This window comes from Neovison vison, chromosome 3, assembly GCF_020171115.1.
Source record: "Neovison vison isolate M4711 chromosome 3, ASM_NN_V1, whole genome shotgun sequence".
NCBI lineage: Eukaryota > Metazoa > Chordata > Mammalia > Carnivora > Mustelidae > Neogale > Neogale vison.
Genome location: NC_058093.1, coordinates 196769047 through 196790701, shown reverse-complemented (window position 1 = coordinate 196790701; position 21655 = coordinate 196769047). Strand labels below are relative to the sequence as shown.

The 21655-nt window shown below is 45.9% G+C and overlaps 1 protein-coding gene across 1 annotated transcript in view; it reads right to left on the bottom strand.

The window, feature by feature from the left end:
- The window catches only part of LOC122903049 (MLX interacting protein), a 60114-nt gene that overhangs the window by 16928 nt on the left and 21531 nt on the right, over positions 1-21655 (bottom strand). The window lies entirely within an intron of this gene.

Sequence of the window (21655 nt, the reverse complement as noted above, 5' to 3'; positions counted from 1 at the left end):
GGAGTGGGGGTGGTGACGGTGTCAGTGCACAGAGGGGAAAGGACTGGCCACGCGCTGGTAGGTGCTGGAAAGGGACCATAGCACACGGGTTCACTGTCTTAGTCTGCCGATGTTCACCTGCCTTTTAAATTTTCCATAATTAAAAGTTAAAAAATCTTTTGATTTTCCAGTGTATCAGATCTTCATGTTGTACACCTTACCTCAGCTTATGCAATGTTGTAGGTCAATTACAACCTAATAAAGCAGGGGGTGGGAGGAAGAAAGAAAGAAATCTGCCAGCAAATAAGTAAAAGCCAAGCTCCTTTACCCTGGTCCACCTCCTCTGTCACCAGTCCCCAAAAGGCATTTACAATGCAGGCACACAAACCATCCCATTGGCCTTTGCGCCTGTGGGACCCTCTCCTGCCTCCAGTCCTGTGCACCCATGGTCCTCACTCCTTGCAGGCCTCCTTCTGCCCCCTCCTCCAACAGCATCTCCTCCGTGCTGGCACTGGCCTCCTCTAGGCTGCTGATGGACTCCTTCAGGGGGACCACTCAAATTCAAAGGCGACACTCAGCCGCCCCCCACAGGGCAGTACCCACACCCACAGCTGCATGTAGTGCCCGTCAGCTCACCGAGGGGAGGACCTGTTAGGTGTCATCCCCCAAGCGCCTAGCACAGACCCCAGCACACAGCAGGATCTGGGAATAATTCTTCTCTGGATGAGCTATGGAGCCCTTGAACCCCAGCCACCCGCAGGCGAGTCACTCCCCAGTGGCAGGGGCTTCTCAGACAGTCTACCTTGCCACATGCTGTGTCAGAAGCCACCTTTGGGCAGGGCAGCTGACACAGGGCTCCTTTTTCCAGAAGGCTTGAGATGGACAAGGCAAGATCTTCAGTCCGTACCCTAGTGGGTTCTGGTGGTTCCACCTGGCTGTGAGCCACAGCCCTGCCTCTTCTGCAAACCCACTCAGAAAGACCTCGTGAGGAACAGCAACTGGTCTCCAAAGACAGCCCCCAAGCCGTAAGCCCTGTATGAACCTGAGAACGTGGCTTAAAAGCAAAGCCCCCCCACCAAAATAAATAAATAAATAAAAAATTAAAAAAAAAAAAAGCAAAGCCCCTGGCTGGGCACCTGGCAAAGACTTTGTGCCTCTCAGCGAGCCGGGGTTTGGCTCACACGGGGCAGAAGGCTGGGAGTCCCAGAGAGAAAACGCCTCAGGATGCCCTCACAGAGTCTGAGGGACAGACAGAGCAAAGGTCTCAGCTCAAAGGGTTGGGCATTTCCAACCCGTCAGACACCTTCTTTGCCACTTCTGCTCAGTCCGAAGGTACTCCTAGGCCACCTCCAAGCGGTCTGCTCGCCCTCAGCCTCAGCAGCCAGTGGCTAGGCCTCAAGCCTCTGCTGCATCGCGTGTGCACCAGGCAGCTTTGCAGTCAGGTAACTTGTCTGACACCCAGTTTCCTGGGTAAACTCAGGATAATGCCATTTCCTCCTGAGCATTTTGATAAGGATTGTGTACATATACATATACACTTAGACAAATATAACTGGCAAACCCTACTGCAAAATACGTTATACATAGCCATCTCAACTATCTGGACTTAAGTTACTACTGAAAGGCCTGAGTTTTAATATCATCTGACTTGAAAAGTTCTTTGTGTTTGCCTCCACTGTCATGTGGCTCTTTCTCTTCCAGGGGAGGAAAAAAGTGACACCCACAGGCCCACCCTTGATACTAGTGAACAAAGACCAGGACAGAGGGCAGCCTTGTCTCAGAGCTTGGAAGGCAGAGACCCTCACTCATGCACTCGACAAGGGACAAGCGCTACAAATGGAGGAAAGGAACAGATGGGGCACATGAGGCCCCGCCCCTGTGCTGAGGGTCCACAAAGAAGAGCAGAGGGCTGTGGGAGCACAGAGTTGCATAACCAACCGAGCCTGAACAGTCAGGGGAGGCTTTCTGGAGGAGGTGACATCTCAGCTACCACCTAGAAGATAAGGAGACGGGTTTAACCTCAGCCAGGGAGTGGCCCCTGCTGCTCTTCTGCAAGCCTGTGGTGGCCCTGGGGTGAGCAACCACACACCCAGTCTAGAGCTCCTGTGGTGGTGGGGGCTGTGGGGGGTGCGGCGCACATGTGGGGCACTTGACACCAGGCTGGAGAGCAGAGCACACGGCAGAGTAGATTAGGTTCCACAACTTGGCAAAACCAACCCTCTCTCCCCTCTTCTGTAAGACCTTCCAGCAACTTGGTATCTAGCTAGGCAGGTGGTTCCCAGAAACAAAACAAAACGGAAAACTGTCTCTGTTTTTTAATTTCCTTAAAGAGAGAAAAGACACTTTTTCCGTAATTGACAGCTTTCTCATGCTGAAGCCAGGATTCAAAGGTCACTCTCTCTGTGGAATCCTTCCAGGGTGTTTGCTGCTACACAGATGACCACGGACGACAGAAGCAGAAGGGACGCCATGCGAATGAGGACTCCAGGGAAGAGAAAAATCTTTGGTGTCCCGCAGTGCTCTGTAAGAACCAACCACTGTGCTTAACTACAGACCAACTCTCACCCCTGCTTGTTAAGAAAAAGTGGCTAACGTGCACATAAGACCATCCCCTCAAAGACGTCAGATCACGCCGGCAGCTTCGATTTTGTAAAATGAAGAGGGGAAGATACAAAGGGAGCTCAAACTCTGCGAACTAGAAACCAAACTGGACAGGGGGCAGGTGGGGTTCTCCTCTTCTTCCTCCTTGCCTGCTCAAATGGTTCACTTTTCCTTGATGTTTACATCAAATTTGGCCAAACCTCAGCACAGATACGTAGGAATCCAGAACGTCCGACTGCTGTCCGACTGCTGTCCCAGGTTTCTGTAATATCTCAACAGTCAACAGGTGGTGCTCAACCAGCATGAAGAAGTGAGTCCAAAACCCAAACCTAAGCTGCCCACAGAACTAGAGACAGTGAAAGAGCAGTGTCTAGGATGTTTTCTATGGTGACTGACCACCCCTGGCCCATAGAAATTTCAAGACAAGGTCTGAAAAAGCAGCACAAACAGTTCTATATATCAAAGTACTACAGAGAAAAAAGGACTCCATAGACACATTTTTAGGGAAATGGGGGGTAAATTTCTTTAAGTCTCCTCACCGATGGGCCTCTCAGAGCCTTTGGTCTGCTGATGTCACCATCAATCTTCAAGGAGGGAAGAGGAGACATTCCTTATGCAGACATCCACAGACCAAACCTGGACTGGCACTCTTATCATGGGGGGGCACCCGAAGTCTAGTTTCCCAGGGAACACACTGGGGATGGGTTGCTCTTCACACTTGTAAAAGGGACTCATAGCTCCCTTGGCAGCGCTCTCCAGAGTGGCGGCCCCAGAAAGCATTTGTAGTCAGGCTTCTGCTCCCCAACCCTGCCCCAGCTTCACTCATCCTCCAGAAATGGCTGATGGAGTCCTTCTTGGTCTAACTCGAGTATACTACTTTCCTTCCTTTTGGAGGGGAGGGGGCAGATGGGGAGGGGGAGAGAGAATCTTAAGCAGGGGCCCAGCACGGAGCCCAATACCAGGGCTTGATCTCATAACCCTGAGATCACGACATGAGCCAAAATCAAGCCAGATGCTCAACTGACTGAGCGACCCAGATGCCCCACCACATTCCTTCTTTAAAGAGTAACCAGAAACACATGACAAAAAATTTTTAAGAACACTGGCTTTGCCTCAATAAACAAAGCCCTCTTCCGGCCTCACCTCCCCACACTGCCCTCCTACATACCCCATGGGCTTCCCTGTCAGAATAATGACCCCAGATTCTCCCCAAATTACAGGAAGGCCAAGGTCTAGGGCCGATTCATCCCAGCACAGTGCCTGGCACATGGGAGGTGCTTCTAAATACGGAGCTACTAAGTGACCGTTAACCTTCTCCATAATGACAAATCTTCACACTGCCCTGTCACGACGGACACTCTCCTGGAAGACAGGCTCACCACCTGAAACAGATAATTCAGAGTACAACAAAGGTCTCTCAGAACTGTTGGGGTGGGGGGCTCCTGGAGGGGCCCAGTTGATTGAGTAGCTGACTCTTGGTTCTGGCTCAGGGTCATGGATGGAGCCCGACATGGGGCTGGCTCCGTGCTCAGCAGGGAGTTTGCTTGAGATCCTCTCTCTTCCCCTCTGCCCCTCCCCACCTCAAATACATAAATGAATCTTAAAAAAAAAAAAAAAGACTTTTGTTGGATGGACTAGCAAACTGAATTCTTCAGAGGTCTGGCAAGAGACTGCTTTGGAATGGAAATTAAAGTGCAAGCTTTACACAAACAGGAGCTGAAATTAAGAAGAACTGGGGGTAGGTGGATCCAAGAGGGGACTTCTAGATTCTGTCCGTCCCAGGTAGGATTAGCTCCTAACTCCCAGTCGGACCATTCTCTCCAAAGAAAGCAGGCAGAGGGCTCTAGGATCTGTTGCCACAGGTCCCAGAAGAGTGGGGGGCCCCATTCATTTGCTCACTGAACCATCCTTGCTTGTTATGGGGCAATATTTCTTCCCCATTCCTCAAAATGCTTCCTGGACACCCAATAGCAAGTTATCCCTAGCCCTGCCTCTCCTTTATTCCCACCCAGCCTAGCAGCTTGGGTTATGTCAGCAGGGAGTATAGGAGGAGGAACCAGAATGGGTGGTCCAGGCCCGTCCCTGCCTCTCCTCTTGGGAGCAAGCTGCCTTTTTTCCTGCTCTGCTCCTGCAGAGCCTGGGGTGGGGGATGGGGCCTGTCCTAGTCCAGGACTGCCGGAGACGCCTGGAAAGGCAGTCTGCGGTTCACCTGTAAGCCATACCCTCAGCCTGATCAACAATAAAGGTAACATTCTGGCTACCATTTATTGACTCTTTTTTATTGTGATCAAGTATATATAACATAAAACTTACCATTTGAACCATTTTAAAGCAGACGATTCAGTGGCTTTAAGCAATCTGCAATGCTATGTGCCCATCGGGGCTACCTAGGTTCACAACAGTTTTCATCATCCCAAAAGGAAGCCTGTACCCATGGAGCAGTCACTCCCCATCTCCTCCTCCCCATGCCCTGGCAGTCACTAATCTACTTTGTCTCTCTGGTTTGTTTCTTCTGGACACTTCATATAAACAGAATGATTAAATATGTGGTTTGCATGTGGCTTTTTTCACTAGGCACACTAGTTTCAAGGGCCAGCCACGTTGTAACAAGGGCTAGTCCTTCGCTGCTTTCCACGGCGGAATTCCATCCCGCTGGAGGGACAGACCACACGTGCTTATCCTTGCACTCGCGGATGGGCATTTGTCGTTTCACCTTTTGGCTGTTACGAATAGTACTGCTGCGGACCAACTGCTCTGTTTCAGTTCCCAAACCGTGCGGCACTCTGGCAGGGAAAAGAGGGCTGATCAGTAAGCTGGCCCTGGGGACACAATGATGGGCAAAACCAACTTTGTTGGGGGGGCAAGCAGACGACTGTCTGTCAACATCTTCAACGCACATCCCTTTGACTCACAATCCCACTGTTAGGAACTGACTCACGTGCACACGTGCACAAGGACACGCATGGAGGGGCGCCTGGGTGGCTCAGTGGGTTAAGCCTCTGCCTTCGGCTCTGGTCATGGTCTCAGGGTCCAGGGATCGAGCCCCGAGTCGGGCTCTCTGCTAGGCAGGAAGCCTGCTTCCCCCCCACCTCTGCCTGCCTCTCTGCCTACTTCTGATCTCTGTCTGTCAAATAAATAAATAAGGACACATATGGAAAAACCTCAAACAGCAGCACTGACGTGGCAGCCAAAGCTGGAAATAACTTACACACTCATCAGAGGGAACTGGTTTGAAAACTGTGTTGTACCCACAGAGAGGGACACCATGGGGCAACTGCACAACAGCACACATTTTATGCGCTGAGACGCAGATAGAGCCACAAGCTATACGAAGCAAGGAGGACACTGAGGGGCAAGACGGACGGCGTGGCTACCGTAGGTATTTTGTAACAGGGAGCTACGCACACAAGACACAAGGGCTGGGCCGAGAGGGAGAAGAGACAGCCTGTCAGCCAATCTCAGAGAGATGCAGGAGAAACAGGAAACAGGGAAACAGTGATTCCCCTGTAGAGAGCTAAATTGGAGAATGAAGGGGTTCAGTTGGAGACTTAGTTATCGCTGTTAACAGTTTCATACTGCTGAAATATAATACAGAGGTTTTTTTTTTGTTTTGTTTTTCAAAATAAGTAAGGCAAAAAGACCAGGTACAGTTCAAGACCTTATAAGAGAGCTTCGGGTTAATTGGGGAAGGCAATTAATCACATGAACAGATATAAAATTCATGTGCAAGTCAATTTTGTGAACTAGACCCAAATATGAGGATAATGTTTATTAAGTCGTTTCTTTAATGAGTGAGTAGATTAATAATGCTCAGACTGGCCTCTCTTCCAGGATTCTCTTTTTCTTCAAAAGAGCGGTCTCTATTGGCTTTCCTGGGATCTGGGCCTGATTCCACAGGCAGCTAGGAGCCAAAACTAACAGGCTCCAGACGGACAAAGGTTCATTGAGGAGCCAAGATGTGGGGAGCAGGCACAGCGAGAGGCACGGCAGGAGGAGGGCAGTGTGTTTAACAGAATCGCCAGAGCTGTGGGCCTCCGCCCTGGGCCTCCTGCCCGAGCAGAGCCTCCTCCCAGAGGAAACTCGTGAGGTTGTCAGGCCCTGCTCCCACGACTAAACATGGGTCCTCCCTCCTGCCCCTGCAACTCATCCTCCTCGGGGGTTGCTTGGTGTCTATTTTACTTTCTTATATTCAAAGAAAGTCCTGTTGGAGAAGCAGATTCTGAGGGCAATGACAGCAAGGCAGGAACATACCCTCCTGAGGTTCCTGTCCCCGGGTCTGTCCTACTGACAAGGTGAGCGAGTGTGTGTTGTGTGCATGTGCGTACGTGTGCTGATGTATGTGGTGTGTGGGTGTGTGATTTATATGGGTGTGTGTGTAGAGGTGTGTGGTCTGCATGTGTGACTATGTGTGTAAGAGAGCACACTTGTGTACATGTGTGTGTTAGTGTCTAGGTGTGCATCTGCCCTCATGTGTGAGCATGTTTGTGAGGGCCTGTCTGTTTTGTGTAAAAAACAGGGAGTAATCATTTCTTTTTTTAAAAGATTTTATTAATTTGACAAAGAATACAAGCAGGGGGAGCAGCAGGCAGAGGGAGAAGCAGACTCCCCACTGAACAGGGAGCCTGATATGGGGCTCAATCCCAAGACCCTGGGATCAATTAGCCCAAGGCAGATGCTTAACCGACTGAGCCACCCAGGCACCCAAGGAGGAATCATTTCTATAACCGTCAAAAATTAAAGCAACTTGAAGGAGTTGACATCCGGCAAAATCAGAGAAGCTGCAGTGGTGATCTCTCATTTACCCTGTGAATGCTGGTGATGTGTGTCCTTGCTGGGAGCAATCCCTCCTGCGTCCTGGCCTTCCATAAGGGGACAGACACCGCCAAGCTTGTACCACTTCTAAGACAACAGGGAAAGGAGAAGAGTTTCCATTTCCGAACAAGGGACATGAGCTGTCTAAGCCCCACCTTCTATATAAAATGGTGTCAATGTCCACCTCACTGGAAGAATTACAGGTGACGTATAAAAGGACAGAGGGAGCACCAGCCAATGCTGGGGCACGCAGCTGAACAGCAGTCAGTTCTGGGGCATGTTGCTGAGTTTTAAAGCCCGGAGTTTCCAAATTCTAACTATTTTAAAGCCCGGAGTTTCCAAATTCTAGCCATAACTGGACTTTCAGGCAGGAGCAGGGATGCTGCGCAGGGAACCATTTAAAGCCAGATTCATCTGTTTATTTGTCAGGGTGTTCAGACTCCTTTGGAGCGGGAATGGGACCAGACTTAAAACAAGAAAAAATGCCATGACACTTCAGTTTGCATCATTTGTTAATAAATTTTAATACTTAAAAAAAAATCTGTGCATTAGCCATATGTCTCTCTTGCAGTATTGAGCTGTCTGTGCCCTTTTCCTTTTAAAAAAACTTTTTTTTTTTAAAGATTTTACTTATTTATTTGACAGACAGAGATCACAAGTAGGCAGAGAGGCAGGCAGTCGAGGGGGAAGCAGGCTCCCTGCTGAGCAGAGAGCCTGATGTGGGGCTCAATCCCAGGACCCTGAGATCATGACCTGAGCCGAAGGCAGAGGCTTATTAACCCATTGAGCCAGCCAGGCACCCCCTAAAAAACTTTGTGTTTTGAAAAAATTATAGACTCACGGAAAGTTGCAAAAATAGCACAAGGAGTCCCCAGTCCTTCTCCAGGGCAGCATCCTCCACAGCTGTAAGCACAATCTTGCCACTGGTATAACAACCCTGCATCTGATTGATAACTAGACTACAAATCTTCAGTTTTCACTATCCATTAAAACGTTCACCGTTTTTCTCTTACTATTTTATGTTAGTAATGCCATAATATTAATTTGTGATGTTTCTACAAATGTTTCCCTTAAGTTTTGAAGTTTTACTTCTTGTTATAGCATATCTTTGAATAAGTAGATTTTACATGTGTGCAGTCATGTCTACTGGTCTTCCTTTATCATTTCTTTTATTGCTTCGCCGCCTGCCTGTCTACCCCATGAGATTGTTTCCATTAATCTCCCTTTTAACTTTTTAGTCTTATTGATTCTAAATTATACACCCACACTGAAAGAAAACTCAAACAACACAAAATAGTACAAACACAAGCAAAGCCCCCTGTAATTCCACTACCTAGAAATAACCATTATCTGAATTTTGGTGACAATATTGTGTAGTGAAGAAATGAAATAACCTTATCCAAAGAGAGTCTGGCCTTTGCCCTTGGCTCCTGGGAGGTGACCTCTTTGCCCCTGGAGTGTCCTGCCTGACTGGAGTATCTTTGTTTGCCTGGGGGCTTTGGTCTCAGGAGACTCTAACAATCTGATTCACTAGAGGGGTTTTGGACCACACAGTATCAGTTCCAATCTCCAGAGGAACTGATAACTAAAGGTATTAGCCAGATCTCCAGGAGGCACTGGGGACCAGAAGGTGGCCACACAGGCAGTATGTGATCAAGCCCCATAAAAACCTCAAACACCAAAGACTCAGGCGAGCTTCCCTGACTGGCAAGGCTCCTTGTGCGTTGTCACACAGTGTGGTGGGAAGGAGGTAATGCCAGCAGAAGGACGGCACTGAATGCCTCTTCAACTCTGCCCTATGCACCCCTTCCCTTAGCTGATTCAATTAAAGGCTTTTTCCTGTAATAAACCCATAATGAAGACTTTAACTTTTCAGTGAGTTCCCTGAGTCCTTCTAGAGAATTGTTCAACATGAGGATGCTTTCGGGAATTCCTCTAATTTATAAGCTGGTGTTCCAAGTGAGGACAGTCTTGTGGACTATTATCCCTAACTTTGTAGTTGGTCCTTAAACCCTTGTAATATACATATATTCGTGTATATATATATATACTTACACATATGAATAAACAAAATATTTAAATATGTTGGATCATTAATTCTATTTTATAACCCATTTTCATTTATGTTACAGGTATCTTATTATGCCAATAAATATAGTTTTATATAATTTTTATTGGCTGTATATATTTATCACAATCTACTTAACTTTTTCTTCATAAATAGACATTCATTTACACTAACGGACACATGTTGTTTCTGTTTTTTACTATTATAAACAATGCTGTGATGAACATCCTGCTACTTACATTTTTGTGCAATTACATGACTGTTTCTGTGAGATAAACACCTAGAAACTCAAAAGCTGAGTTGGAGGGTATATATATATTTATAATTTTATTACAAAGAATCAAAGCTTATACTAATCTACAGTTCCAACAGCAATGATTAGTGCCTATTTCCCCAAACCAGTACTTACATTAGTTATTATTAATGTTTGTGAAGCCAACAAGCAAAAAAATCAGTTGATTTTTTGGTTCCCACTTATTATCTTTTTATGCTTATTAGCCGTTGGAACTTGTATGTTAGTTATCCACCTATCTTCTCCTTGTTTTGTGTTGCGTGAGAGCTCTTAATGTGCTGGGAATGTCTGCAACACATACAGCAGTTATTGGGCATATCTTTGATGGTCTAACTCGGCCTTGACCATTTATGGTGTGCTTTGCTTTGGTTTTTGTTCTACTCTACTTTTTGTATGTATCGTGGGCTTTTGTTGTTATTTTTAGTAGGAACTTTTCATTAATGTAGTCAAAAATTTTAAAGTCTTTTCTTTAATGTTTTTACTTTTTTGTCTGTACTTTAAAAAGGCTTTTCCTATGCCCAAACTGTGAAAATTGTTCCAGTTTTCACAGCTCCAGTGCTCTCACAGCTCCACATTTTACAGTCAAGTCTTAGGTCCACTGGAATTTATTTTGCTGTAATATGTGTTAAGGAGATCCTGCTTTAGTCAATGGTTCCTACTTATTTATTAAATAATCCAACTTTCCCCTGCTGGGATTAAAATACCATCTTTATCCTACACTACATTCTCATATATGTATTTGGGACTATTCCTGAACATCCTATTTCTTTTGGTGTTTTGTGCATGTGTTTTTTTTTGGTTTTTTTTTTTAAGATTTTATTTATTCATTTGACAGACAGAAATCACAAGTAGTCAGAGAGGCAGGCAGAGAGAGAGAGAGGAGGAAGCAGGCTCCCTGCTGAGCAGAGATCTTGATGCGGGGCTCGATCCCGATGCGGGGCTCGATCCCAGGTCCCTGGGATCATGACCTGAGCCGAAGGCAGAGGCTTTAACCCACTGAGCCACCCAGGTGCCCCCTTGTGCATGTGTTTTTAATGGTTTCACTTTTTACATTTAACTCTAATTCATCTAGGGGAAAAAAATCAATTTACTTCTTTACACAGCTCACCCTAATTAGCTATCTGACTGTTTCACCTTGCTCAACTATTTAATGAAACTTCCATTAACATATATTAAATTATAGGGGCGCCTGGGTGGCTCAGTGGGTTAAGCCGCTGCCTTCGGCTCAGGTCATGATCTCAGGGTCCTGGGATCGAGTCCCACATCCGGCTCTCTGCTCAGCAGGGAGCCTGCTTCCTCCTCTCTCTCTGCCTGCCTCTCTGCCTACTTGTGATCTCTCTCTGTCAAATAAATAAATAAAATCTTTTAAAAAAGCCATATATTAAATTATAATATACACTAGGGTCTGTTCTGGGGCCTCGTGTCACTGATTCATGTCTAATCCTATGCTAGCATAACACTGATTTAATAATTATACATTTGTAATATACTTTACTATCTAGTTTAGGTTGGTCCCCATCGTTTTTTTTTTAAATGTTAGAATCCTTGCCTTTTTTTTTTTTTTTAAGATTTTATTTATTTATTTATTTATTTGTCAGAGAGTGAGTGAGCACAGGCAGAGTGGCAGGCAGAGGGAGAAGCGGGCTCCCTGCTGAGCAAGGAGCCTGATGTGGGACTCGATCCCAGGATGCTGGGATCATGACCTGAGTTGAAGGCAGCCACTTAATGACTGAGCCACCCAGGCGTCCCAGAATCCTTGCCTATTTACTCTTCCATGTTCCAACTTTACAATCACTTTGTCAAATCTCAAAAGACAACTATTCTGGTATTTTGATTAGAGTGGTACTTAATAAATAAATTAATGTGGGCAGGGCTGACCATTCCATCTGGGTCATCTCCATCCTAGATCAGTGTACGTTTCGCTACTTATTCAAGGCACTTACCCTACTTAAAATATCAAAGGAATCTGAAGCTGTCTAGTATTTTATAATTTACTTCATCTACGTCTTTCACATTTCTAATCATATACTTCTTTTAAAAAAAGATTTTATTTATTTATTTTTGGGGAGAGAGAGAGAGCACAGCAGGGTGGGAAGGGCAGAGGGAAAGGGAGAAGCAGGCTCCCCACTGAGCAGGGAGCCCTGGGATCATGACCCGAGCCAAAGGCAGTTTACCTGACTGAGCCACCTGGCACCCCTAATCATGTATTTCTATTACTGGTTTAAAATAATGTAAGAAGAAAATTTAGAAAGCTAAACCAGCAAAATTAGTTACACACCCAAACACAAACTCTGTCTGCATTTTACTGTATTCAACTTAGAATACTCTGGCCCCGCAAGTAGCTAGCTAGTATGGTAACCGCCACCCTCACCCTGATCAAAGCCGCCAAGCCACAGACACTCTGACACAAGTCAGAAGCTTCTACCATATCAGTACTAGGAGTAACTACCCTCAAAGAATTCAGCCATTTCCTAGCACTTTTTTTTTAAAGATTGATCGACTGATTGATTGATTTGACAGACAGAGAGAGAGAGAGGGAGAGAGAACACGCACACAGGCAAGGGAAGAAGCAGAGGGAGAGGGAGAAGCAGACTTCCAACTGAGCAGGGAGCCTGACGGGGCTCGATCAGAGGACCCTGAGATCATGACCTGAGCTGAAGGCAGATGCTTCATTGACTGAGCCACCCAGGTGGCCCTTCCTTAGCACTTTTATCCACCTACGCGAAAAGGTAATTAGTAGGTTCAAATATTCACCACAGCTAAGATTTTTATGTAAAAGATGAAAACTCCACCCTGTTACAGACATCTGGCCTAAAGGGAAAGTAAATTAACAAAGGCCTCCAGCCAGAGGATGCACCTGAGGTCAGGACTCTAGTAACTGTCCACCAGAGAGGTAACAGAAATAGATCAGTAGGGCACCTGGGTGGCTCAGTGGGTTAAGGCCTCTGCCTTCGGCTCTGGTCGTGGTCCCGGGATCCTGGGATTGAGCCGGGCGTTGGGCTCTCTGCTTATTCGGGGGCCTGCTTCCTCCTCTCTCTCTCTCTCTCTGGCTGCCTCTCTGCCTGCTTGTGATCTCTGTCAAGTAAACAAATAAAATCTTTAAAAAAAAAAAAAGAAAGAAATAGATCAGCAGATGTTTCTGAGTTCCTATGAAGTCTTCCTACAAAGACTGGCAAGAAACAAGTATGTTATTATTATCATTACCAGTCGTTTTCAAGGCACTGCCAGCTACCTAACCCACTTAAAAGGCAGAGATATCTGAAGCTGTCTGATGCATTTCAAAGGATAAGGTGACACTCTTCAGGTAGCCAAGACCTATAAATAGGCTTTAAAAACACTGGCTCCTTTTCTAAAAGCCAGCTTTGACAATTAAAGAAAACCACTGCAATCTGCTCTCCACTGAGTTTGAAACCCAAACCTTGACTTTGACAGGAACAAGGGTCGCAGTGACAGTATAGGTACCATCGACCAAACCCCCCCTTTTCTGGGGGCAGGAGCTAGAGCTAGCAGGTTAATTCTATGTAGCACCTACTCTAATGCCCATGTAAAATGGTGCTTAACAAAAGAAATGAGTTGATGATGAGAAGGCGAATGTTTTCAGGTTGCATGTGGGCTAGAGAGCCTGAACACTGTAGCCAGATTAATTTGGGAAAGACACCACTTTCTTCCTGACACTATCCTGATTTACTTATTTAACACTGTTCTAGCTGCGAACGATACAGCAGCAAACAATACAACATTCCTCGTCCACAGAGCTTATATTCACGGGGAAAGACAGACAACCAAGTATGTGCTATGTTGGGAGCCCTTGTGGTGTGGAACAAAAGCATGGTGGAGAGAGCGGAGGTGCTGTTTCTACAGGGTGAGGTGTGAAAGCAGAAGGCGGATCCTGTGGGAACTGCTGGATCCCGGCTTCTGCCTCAATAAGCCAACAGAACCGCTTTTGCCAAGGATGCCGATGGCCTCTACACTATCAAATCAGTCACTGTCAGACCTCACCTGAGTTTCCTCCAACATTTGCCCCTACCCCATCCCCAAGACCTCACCCACTGTCCAGCCTACTCCTATGCTAAGCTGCTCTCCCCTTCACCAGCTTTTCCTCCCCCTTCCCACAGTCGAGGGGCTTGACCTGAACCCTCCACACCCCACACTCTCTCCCTCGCCTCCCCTCTACCCGCATGCCAGGATGACCTCAACAACTCTCTCACACCTCTCCCCTGCTGAAGCTCCTGCAGGGGTTCTCACAGCTTAAAAGGTAGAACAGAGGAGCGCCTGGGTGGCTCAGTGGGTTAAGCCTCAGGTCATGATCTCAGGGTCCTGGGATCGTGCCCTCCATCGGGCTCCCTGCATTAGCAGAGCCTGCTTCCTCCTCTATCTTGGCTGCTTCTCTACCTACTTGTGATCATCTCTCTCTGTGTCAAATAAATAAATAAATAAAATTTGGTTTTTTAAAGGTAGAACAGAGTCCCTAAATACTCAGGAAGGTAGAGGCCCCCCAGCTGCACACACCTGGGGTAAACAAGCACTTCACTCACCCGGCTAACTCCATCATCTTGCAGATCCTAGCCTCCAGAAGGATCCCTCTTGGACCACTCTCAGTGTAAATTACTAGCTAAGCCCTCTTCCAACACGCTGTACCCGCCGCAATCTGCCATTACCTACTCATGTATATGCTGATCGTATCTATAACAGACTGCGATTTCCATGAGGAAGGAGCGGTGTCTATCCCATTCACTGACACGTGACTTGTCCCAGCACAGCGCCACCACATAACAGGCTCTCGAGTATATGCTGAGTGACCTCCAGAGTGAAAACACCAGTGTGCTCCTACTGCCCACAGAGCCCCCCTGCAGACTAGGGCAGCTGCTGGCCTTGCCCCATTGGTCCTGCACTCTGCACTCCTCTGGGCTTTGTAAGGGACCCCAACTGCAAGGAGTCTTCTGTTTCGGTCTCCATTCTCTCTCCTTGCTGGGAACTCCAGGTATTCGCACAGATGCGTTATTATCCATTTGTTCTTGGTTTGTGGGTCCCCCCATCCTACCTCCCCCCCCCCATTTATAGCTGTATAGATGAACAATTATATCCTTTTCTAGATCTGCTTCATTTTAAAGACCTCACCTAGGGCACCTGGGTGGCTCAGTAGGTTAAAGCCTCTGCCTTCAGCTCTGGCCATGATCCCAGAGTCCTGGGATCAAGGCCCGCAACGGGCTCTCTGCTTAGAAAGGAGCCTGCTTCCCTTCCTTTCTCCCTGCCTGCCTCTCTGCCTACTTGTGATCTCTGTCAAATAAATAAATAAAATCTTAAAAAAAAAAAAGACCTCACCTAGATGAAAAGGAACAGTATGTCACCAACTGAACAAAACTAAATCAGGAGTGGGGACCTAGCAAGGCTGTCAGTTCTGATGCTAAACAGCATGTGATTTTCAGTGGGATACCATCTCTGTCCAATTCAGTTCTCCTGGCCTCAGTTTCCCTTTCTGTGATGAGAGAAAACTTAATCAGCTTATCCCAACTTCCTGTCAGTTCTCCAATCTGGAACTGTACCCCTCCTCAGAAAGGGAGATGCTGCCCCTGGGGCGCATAGAGAGGTACCCAGAGTAGGGGTGTACAGGGAAACAACGGCTACTGTTAAGCAAAAGAAAGAACAGAAGGATCTGTAACACCCCACCACAACCACACCCCTCTGCAGGTAACTCGGAGGAGGAGGTTTTTACAAAGAATGAATGTGGGGGCGGGGGACGGGTGGCTAGGCGATGGGGATTAAAGAGTGTGCTTGTGATAAGCCCTGGGTGCTGTACAAAGTGCAGCATCACTGTCCTGTACACCTGAAACTAGTACCACACTGAATGTTAAATGGAATTTAAACAAAAACTTAAACAAAAACCCCAAAACAAAACAAAATAAAAAGCACAGACAAACACCACAAGAAACCATAAGCATTGGCGAGGATGTGGAGTAAAAGGAACCCCGGTGCACAGCTGGCGTCGATGCAAACTGGTGCAGCCGCGGTGTGCAAGACAGTGTGGACGCGCTTCAGAAAGCTGAAAACAGAACCAGCCTCTGATCCAGCAGTCACACCGCTGGGTACTTACCCAAAGATAATACAAGAACACTAATTCAAAAAGATACATTCCCCTGTATGTTTACAGCAGCAATATTTATAGCAGCCAAGACACAGAAGCAGCCCAGGTGCCCCCGGCAAGATGACTGCAGAAAGACGTGGAATATATACACAATGGACTATTATTCAGCCCCGAGAAAGAATGAAATCTTGCCATGTGCAACGACAGGATTGGAGCTCGAGAGGAGAATGCTAAGTGAAGTAAGCCGGTCAGAAAGACAAATACGTACAATTTCACTCTGTGGAATTTAAGAAACAAAACAAGCAAGCAAAGGGAAATGAGAAAGAGAGATATAAAACCAAGAAACAGACTCTTAACTGTAGAGAACAAACTGACGGTCACGAGGGGGGAGGGCATGGGCAAATGGAGGACTAAGGTGACTGTGAATGAGGGACGGCATCTGTCCTGATGAGCACCAGGCGATGTACGGAGGTGCTGAATCACTGTGTCATACACCTGAAAGTAACACAACACTCTGTTAACTATACCGGAATTAAAATAAAAACTTAATTAAAAAAATAAAAACCACAAACAAAAGAACTTTGTATGGCCCGCCTCACGTAACAGAAATTCCCAAAATGAAATGTTTTACCTTTGCCTGCTAAAGACAATCTCCCTTCCATCTGCTACTGAGAATCAGCTGTCACCCTAAATCTCTCTCTCTCCTAATTCCCCTCCCATGCATGCATTTTAATCAACTTGTCAGGCACCCAAGTAAGGAGTTTGGGGTGGGCTGGAGAGCTGGGTCTCACTCACTGAAGGCAAACGAGATAATCTCAGGCTGGTGTCTATTTCAGAAACACTGTAAATCTGCGCCACCCCAAAGGCACCACCCAGCCCTCCTGCTGACCGTCCCCTGAGACGTGTGTAAATATTTTGTCTTTACTGGCACTCAAAATACCTACATTTTTGTCTTCATGATATTTTCACGCAGGTCTTTCTGTCAAAAGCAACAATTTACTATTCATGAAATCAAACTGGAAAACAGTGGTAGAAGATGAGGTTTTGGTTCATTAGCAAATCCCAGTTTTAACCTCAGACCTTTATACATATGAACCCTGCTGCACCAGTATTTCCCATCTTAACTGCCACTGCAAATGCTTAAGAAGAAAAGTGTGTCTTTATAGCTCCACGGGAGGAGAAACACACCTTAGTTACTACAGTGCTATAAAAACCAAGGTCAGGGTAATTTATCTCTCTTTCATTTACTCCTGCTTCGGGCCTCCTGGGAAAATACACAAAAACAAAATGCACATATCTAAGGCACAAATTATTAAACAAACTACCCAGCAGGAAAAAAGTCAAAAGAAAAAGTGATGTGTCTTCTTAAAACCAAAGTCCTTAAAATGCTGATATTTTTCTCCCTCCATATTCACAAATGAAACCGACAAATGAGGTGGGCAGGAGGAGCTTGTGGTATGCAAGACTGAACCAAATGGCAAGGAGACGCCGTTTTCTCTCCCTGCAGGTCTAGGAACTGGTGTGCATTTGGGAGGAGGAGGAGAAGGAAAAGAGTACGGAGAGAAGCTCCTATGAACGAAACGTGAAGCCAACCATTTAAACTAATTTTTACGTGTAAAGTTTCAGACTCTTCTTATCATTGTTAAGAGCCCAATCCACTTTCCTGATATAAGGAAGAGAGTAACACCTGATTCTTAAGTCAAAATCCCAGATTTTACTAAGGAAATCTGATCCTGTCCACTGGGCCACAGTGATGGATCATAAAAATCCATCTACCAAGAAGACTCTGAGGCCAGGCCACCCTCTTCGGGGGGAGACACAGTGTGGCTCCCACTATGGGCTGACTCTGAGAACAAGAGCAGCCCTTCTTTCATTACCACCTGTTACCTGCCGGCCACGGGAGTGGAGAGACACTGTGTCCCCACCTTCCTGCCCACTGTGCAGCCTTGGGTAAGCATCTGGCCTTCCTGAACTTCACTTTCTTGGCGGGGGGTGGGGGGAACCAACCTACTTTACAGAACTCTGGTAAGAATTAAATGAAGTAAGGTGTTTAGATGGACCTAAGGTGTTTAGATGGTTCCAGAGTCTGGAACACAACAGGCTGCCAATACAACGCAAAGGGTTTCTGAGTTCAGTTGACACTCCCCATGAAGTTCAGAGCTGCTCTGACTCTGTGCTGTGATAAAGCAGTTGAAGGCTTCCCGGCCACAGCAGCCAAGCCTCCCAGCAGATGGACTCCGGGGACAAAGAGAGAGCAGGACTGTTAGGGTGGGTGTTGAGCAAAGGTCTTGAGAGCGGGAGGGAGCTGCCATTTAGAGATTAGATACGCGTCTCTTCAATGAAACACCATCAAATCCCACCAGTGCCTGCACGCAGACACAGCTGTCTTCTTTATTAGCACTGGTTCACTCTCCAACACAAAGGAGTCTACATAGTAGCAAGATCTGCAGTTGGGGACCTCCACAGCCTCCCATTACTGGCGCGCGCGCACGCACGCGCACCAGCAGCTCCCTCAGCAAGGAAGTACCCCCTGGGGGCTGATGCCCCACCTTCAACATCCGCTCTGGGGAATACTTCATAGCAGTATCCGCTACCAGACCTCACTCAGGCTAGAGGGCGGAATGCTGTTCTGAGCGCTGCAGGAGAAAGCAGGCAGCCTGTGGTCTGTCTACTTGGTGGTGTAGCTTAATGCTAAGCCTGTTTCAGCTCCAAGTCCACAACTCTATAAGCCTACAAGAATAAAGAGTAAGAAACGTACTGAGTGAGAAACAACTACCCTAGAATGCAGAGAAGCCAGCTTTAAGGCTGTTGGCACAATTAAAGAGGGGATGGCCAAGGAGTGTTAATTCCTCAATTATTTTTAAGGTACAGATAAATGTGTCTTTTGATCAAAAAGAGCCTGTGAGGGACGCCTGGGTGGCTTAGTTGGTTAAGCCACTGCCTTCGGCTCAGGTCATGATCCTAGGGTCCTAGGATTGATACCCGCATTCGGCTCCCTGCTTGGCAGGGAGCCTGCTTCTTTCTCCGCCTCTGCCTGCCACTCTGCCTGCTTGTGCTCGCTCTCTCTCTCTCTCTGACAAATAAATAAATAAATAAATAAAATCTTAAAGGGTGGAGGGAAGCCTGCAATTCCCTCTTGCTTCCATGCCCAGGAAGCAGACGCATCCAGCCCGTGCAGCAGAGGTCATCTGCAGGCCAGGAAAGGAAACATCCCAGCAACATGTACCAAAAAACTGTGATGTGACAAGCTCTGCACTGAGAACTGGGTGACAGTAACATCAGGACGTCACAAGCTAATGGGAAAGACAGCTTTGAGGGACCTAAGACAAATGTGCAATGTATGGAAACACACACAAGAGCATTCAACGTCGTTGGCGGGTCCAGAACGCCTCTCTCAGGTAGGATACCTGAGCTGAGGCCCCCAAGGAAGGGCAGGAATGAACCAGGGAAAGAGGATGTAGAGAAAAGGTTTGCAAGCAGAAGGAATAAAGAAGGAATAAAGAGCTCTTTCTCAAAATATTAGCAGTCTGGCTTCCGGTCCCCTCTCTCTCCCATGCTTCGCTTTGATGAGCAAAGAAATGAAGGTAAGAACATATTATCTGGAGCCCTCAGGATCCAAGTCTCCCCCTTGCCAGTGAGATGGGGTTGGGCACAGCAGTGACATCCTGGGATAAAGGAGAAAGAGGTACAGAGCAAGTTAGTCTGTATCTACATTGAGGACCAGTGCAATTTTCTGAATCTGTCATTCAAAAGAGATGACAGAATGGGAGGAAGAGCTAGCTTGTCACACACATTTCTGAACTAAAGCAGAAGGAGAAAGAGGGGAGAAAAAGAGAGGAAGAGGAAGGGGAGAGCAGGGTTGAGAAAAGGAAAGTTTGGTAAAGATATGTCTTCTATTATTGGTTTGACTTTAAAAAAGGGATAAGTCTCTCTTAAGTCAAAAAATCAATAAGCAAGTTAGAAGGTAAGTGCCAAATGGAGGGACAGATCATGGAAGAACATTACTAAGTAGTTCTACAAGATCGGTTAAGCTCCCCAACTACTTACTAACTGCAGAGAGAAAAACATATCTTTACAACGAAAAGACCTGGCTGTTATCCTAACCAAACGATCAAATCCAGCATCATTAATGTGGGACATCATTTTTTTTTTTTTTTAGGACAGAGCAATCCTTTATTTATGATTATGTTCCTTTGATGTGAGTGTCTGTGAAGCACATCCACCAAAAATCCTGAACCAAAATGTAATCAAGTCTTAGGGGCTCAACATGGTTTACAGGAAGTCCAGGGGACGGAGGAACATGTTAATTAACCACAACAACAAGAAAACAAATACAGAATGTGGGATGTTCTTCCGTACAACTGGACCCATTACTTAAAAAGTCAATGCCAAGGGGAAAAGGTGGAAGGATTATTCTCTTTGGCATGAAAATGACATAATGATCATGAAAGAGAATGTCTTTATTTGTAGGAATACAAGGGCACGATGTCTCCAACTTTTTCTCTGAATCGTATGAAAGTAAGAGAGACAGGTATGTAAAACAAATATGGCCAAAGTTAAACAAACATCTACTGCAGGTAGTGGCTATGGAGGGGACGGCTGCACCATTTTTCAAATTTTCTCTGTTAATGTTTTTTATAATAAAAATGTTGGGGGAAAAAAAACCTGGAAAAAGAAAGACCTGGGGCACCTGGGTGCCTACTCAGTTAAGCATCTGCTTTTGACTTAGGTCAGGATCCCGGACTCCCTGGATTGAGCCCCACATAGGGTTCCCTGCTCAGTGGGAAGTCTGCTTCTTCCTCTGCCCACCTCCTCCTGCCCCGCTCCTGTTCTCTCTCTCTCTCTCTCAGATAAATAAAATCTTAAAAAAAAAAAAAAAAAGCAAAAGAGAAGATCTAAAAGGAAATTCACAAATATAAAATAAATGGCCAAATTCAGGGAACAATACATCCACTAGAGATCAAAGAAATGAAAATTAAAACACCGGAGATACTGTTTTTTGCCTATCGGATTAACGAAGATTTTTAAAAGCACAGTAATAATGGTACATGATTTTTTTAAGACATACAGCCATTATGGAAAACAATTTGGCAGTTTCTTATGACATAAAACATCTTCTTACCTATGACCCAGCATTTAACACAAGAAAAATGAAAACGTGTCTACATCAAGACTTGTACATGAACAGTCATAGCAACTTCATTCATAATGGAGCTGAAAACAGTAACGAAGACAAGCCAAATGTCCATCAACAGGGGAGTGGATAGAGCCAACTGTGGTTTATCCAAGCAGTCGCATATTAACTACTGAGATACATAGCAACACAGGTAAATCTTAAAAACACGCTGAGCAAAAAGCAAAAGAGTACATACTGTATGATTCCATTTATACACAACACAAGAACAATCAGTCCAATCTACAGAGAAGAGCAGATGGGGGACGGGAAGGATGCCTGGAAAGAGTACAAAGGAACCTTTTGAGATGCTGGAAATGTTCTATATCTTGGCTATGGTGGTTACACATGTGTATATATTTGTCAAAACTATTGAAATGTACATTTAAAAGGGTGAATTTTATTGTCTCCGTATTAAACCCCAACGGAGCTGAATTAAAAACACCCAGAGTTGGGGAGAATGTGGGATAATGGAGTCTCTTATATACTGACTGGCGCAATTTTTTTTTTTTTTTACTAACAGCTTTATTAGAATGCAATTCACATATGACATAATTCATGGACTTAAAGTGTACAATTCAATAGTTTTTAGCCTAATAACAAAGTTGCACAGTTATCACCACAATTATTTTACAACATTCCCATTCC